We start from the raw sequence: 3,796 nt of genomic DNA, 5'->3' as shown, positions 1-3,796 counted from the left end.
AATATCTCAAAGGTTACCTGTAAACTTTGCCAAAACATTTCAAACTACTTTTGTAATACAACTTTAGGTATTTTTTTACGTAAATAATCGATAAAATTGAAGACGGGATGATCTGTGTTCAATACAGGATTAAAACAAACTGTAGCATGCTTTCTGGTTACGTGCCTCAAACAAAAAGTACACTTCACTCGACTCTCGTTCTGAACAGGGCTACTTCTTCATTACACAAAGGAAAAACCCTCAACCAATTTCTAAAGACTGTTGACATCCAGTGGAAGCGGTAGGAACTGCAAGAAGGTCAATTAGAAATCTGGATTCCCAATGAAAATCCATTGAAAAGAGTGACCTAAAAAATTAAATAAAAATCTGAATGGTTTGTCCTCGGGGTCTCGCCTGCTAAATAAATTCTGTTATACTCACAGACATGATTCAAACAGTTTTAGAAACTTGAGTGTTTTCTATCCAAATCTACTAATAATATGCATATCTTATCTTCTGGGGATGCGTAGCTGGCAGTTGAATTTGGGTATGCTTTTCATCCAAACGTGAAAATGCTGCCCCCTATCCTAGAGAAGTTAACTAGGCAAGTACGTTAAGAACAAATTCTTATTTACAATGATGGCCTACCCCGGGCAAACCCTAACCCGGATGATGCTGGGCCAATTGTGCACCGGCTTGTGGGACTCCCAATGACGTCCGGTTGTGATACAGCATGGAATCGAACCAGGGTCTGTAGTGACGCCTCTAGCACTGAGATGCAGTGCCTTAGACCACTGCGCCACTCAGGAGTCTAATAAAAGTTGTGTAATTTTAAAATTGGGTTTCCAGGCCTGGAAAAGTTTTGGAAAATGATCAATTCTCAAAACATTTTCGAAATGTCATGGAAATTCATGAAAAAAAATTCTGTTAATGTAATTTTTTTAGGCACCGTTTTACATTTATCAATCAAATAAAAATCTACATATCAGCCAGGATCGGAATGACACTAGCGCGTCGGTGTTTGCGAGCATCATCTGCATAGTGCTAGACTAGTGGGCAGTTGCTCAAGAAGAGCGAGACAGTCGGGACCTTACAGCAGCAGGTAGGCCTAGCCTATAAAATATGATAGAACAAATTAACTAGGTAGCCAATTCAAAACATGTCCTCTATCCTCTAGTTAACTGTTTAGCTATTATTAGCATGTATGAATGTTTTCGTTATCTCCCAAAAAACTTTCCACCGATACTCGCTATTCATACAAAGTTGATTTGAACTTTTTTGAACAATTCATGATTCATTTAAACGATTCCAGTTTGGCTAAATAAATGATTCACTTTGCTTTTGTATTAGTTGGGATTCGGATCAATCGTGGTGAATTGGATCATGTGAATCAAAGTAATTATTTGTGAATAGTGAACATTATTTTTGGAAAAAATATTCTATGTAGCCTTTTTTTAGATTATGTGGCTGCAATACTTCCTGTTGATTTGGGCATCCAATGTATGGAAATTACAACTCAATAGATGCTAGTCAGCCTGCAAAGTTAACACTTCTAAGATAAATATGACTAAACAGCTGAATAAAATATTTGTAGCTACCATAGCCATTTGATCTTTTGAATTACAAATTATTTCAAAAGGCATAACATTTATTTGGTTGTAATGTTGCAATGTTTTAATCAAGGGAGGTCAACCATCCCAGGATAGCTACTGAGAGGAGAGTGCAGGCTTTATTCCAGTCCCCTCTAACAAACCATTAGAAATAAGATTCTCCATCGGACCTTGATAAACTGGCTCTGACGTGTTTGAGCAGGGCTTGATCAAAAGCCTGCACTCCCGGTGGTCTCCTGTCCTAAGGGTTGACACATGTTTTATACAGTTACCTAATACGTATTATAAACTCAGCAAAAAAAGAAACGTCCTCTCACTGTCAACTGCGTTTATTTTAACGCTTGTAAATATTTGTATTAAACATAACAAGATTCAACAACTGAGACATGTGACTAACAGAAATGGAATAATGTGTCCTGAACAAAGGGGGGGTCAAAATCAAAAGTAACAGTCAGTATCTGGTGTGGCCACCAGCTGCATTAAGTACTGCAGTGCATCTCCTCCTCAAGCCCTTTTTGCCAGTCCTGTCTGGTCCAGCGACGGTGGGTTTGTGCCCATAGGCGACGTTGTTGCCAGTGATGTCGGGTGAGGACCTGCCTTAGAACAGGCCTACAAGCCTCAGTCCAGCCTCTCTCAGCCTATTGCGGACAGTCTGAGCACTGATGGAGGGATTGTGGCGTTCCTGGTGTAACTCAGGCAGTTGTTGTTGCCATCCTGTACCTGTCCGCAGGTGTAATGTTCGGATGTACCGATCCTGTGCAGGTGTTGTTTCACGTGGTCTGCCATTGCGAGGATGATAAGCTGTCCGTCATGTCTCCTTGTGGTGTGGTCTTAGGCGTCTCACAGTACGGACGTTGCAATTTATTGCCCTGGCCAAATCTGAGTCCTCATGCCTCCTTGCAGCATGAGGCACGTTCACGCAGATGAGAAGGGACCCTGGGCATCTTTCTTCTGGTTTTTTTCAGAGTCAGTAGAAAGGCCTCTTTAGTGTCCTAAGTTTTCTTAACTGTGACCTTAATTGCCTACTGTCTGTAAGCTGTTAGTGTCTAACAACCGTTCCACAGGTGCATGTTCATTAAACAAGCATGGGAAACAGTGTTTAAACCCTTTACAATGAAGATCTGTGAAGTTATTTGGATTTTTACTAATTATCMTTGAAAGACAGGGTCCTGAAAAAGGGACGTTTCTTTTTTTGCTGAGTTTACTTTGTGGGGGGGTTAAGTGCCTTGCTTAACAACAGGACATGGTACATGGGATCAGAGAGCAGCCTCCCAGTGTTACCACATTACGCTGACGACAGGAGATTGTATATGGGATCAGAGACTGACTTTTTTATACATACATAGAGACGCCGCCAATTGTTGGTTGTGAAGTCATGGAGACGTCATGAAATTCCATGTGTCAGAATATGAACCCTGCCTCTTTCTCGTCTCCTTTCCTTCCTCAAACACCTCCTCTTGTCACCTTTCCTTTTCTTGTCTCCTTTCCCTCCTAAGAACACCTTCTCTTGTCTCCTTTCCTTCCTTCATCTGGAAGGATTTGATGAGCAATATGATGGGAATCTATACAGCCCAGCACTAACAACAAATTTAAAGGTGGTCTGCAACTTGAAAGCCTGTTCACATTGTAAAGGTACAGGGCTGGTGGCCAGACTACTGTAAACCAGATCTGGAAATGGTGTTACTATAGCGCCATCTGCTGGTAAAGAGAAGACTGACACCTACACTCAACTGAAACAGAAGAGGACCATCGTCTGTAATCAAGTTGTCGTCTGTAATCAAGTTGTCGTGTATAATGGTATTAGCCCCAAGTACTCAAGGAGAAAAGATCATGCCAAGGGTTAAGATAAATTATCTTTCATCTACTGGACAATAACTGATGTTCCCACTGGAGGTAAGAGGTATGAGCTAAACGCCCAGTCTAATATGCAGAATATTTTATTTTATTTAACTAGGCAAGTCAATTTAGAACAAATTCTTATTTATAATGATGGAATAAGCAGACTTTCACCTCAATGTTCTTTTTAATTCAACCAATGATTTAACAAGTTGAAAACAATGCTACTGTGTATGTACACCTCTGTCTCTGGTTGCTGTGTCATGGGGAAGAGGAGGGATGTAGGTCTGTCTCTGGTTGCTGTGTCATGGGGAAGAGGAGGGATGTAGGTCTGTCTCTGGTTGCTGTGTCATGGGGAAGAGGAGGATGTA

General features: G+C 41.0%; 1 pseudogene; it reads left to right on the top strand.

Moving 5' to 3' along the window:
- The window catches only part of LOC112079020 (sodium bicarbonate cotransporter 3-like), a 27,429-nt pseudogene that overhangs the window by 9,188 nt on the left and 14,445 nt on the right, over window positions 1-3,796 (top strand).

The sequence above is a fragment of the Salvelinus sp. IW2-2015 genome, unplaced genomic scaffold, assembly GCF_002910315.2.
Source record: "Salvelinus sp. IW2-2015 unplaced genomic scaffold, ASM291031v2 Un_scaffold6707, whole genome shotgun sequence".
Classification (NCBI taxonomy): Eukaryota; Metazoa; Chordata; class Actinopteri; order Salmoniformes; family Salmonidae; genus Salvelinus; species Salvelinus sp. IW2-2015.
This window is presented reverse-complemented; position numbering and strand designations above follow the sequence as displayed.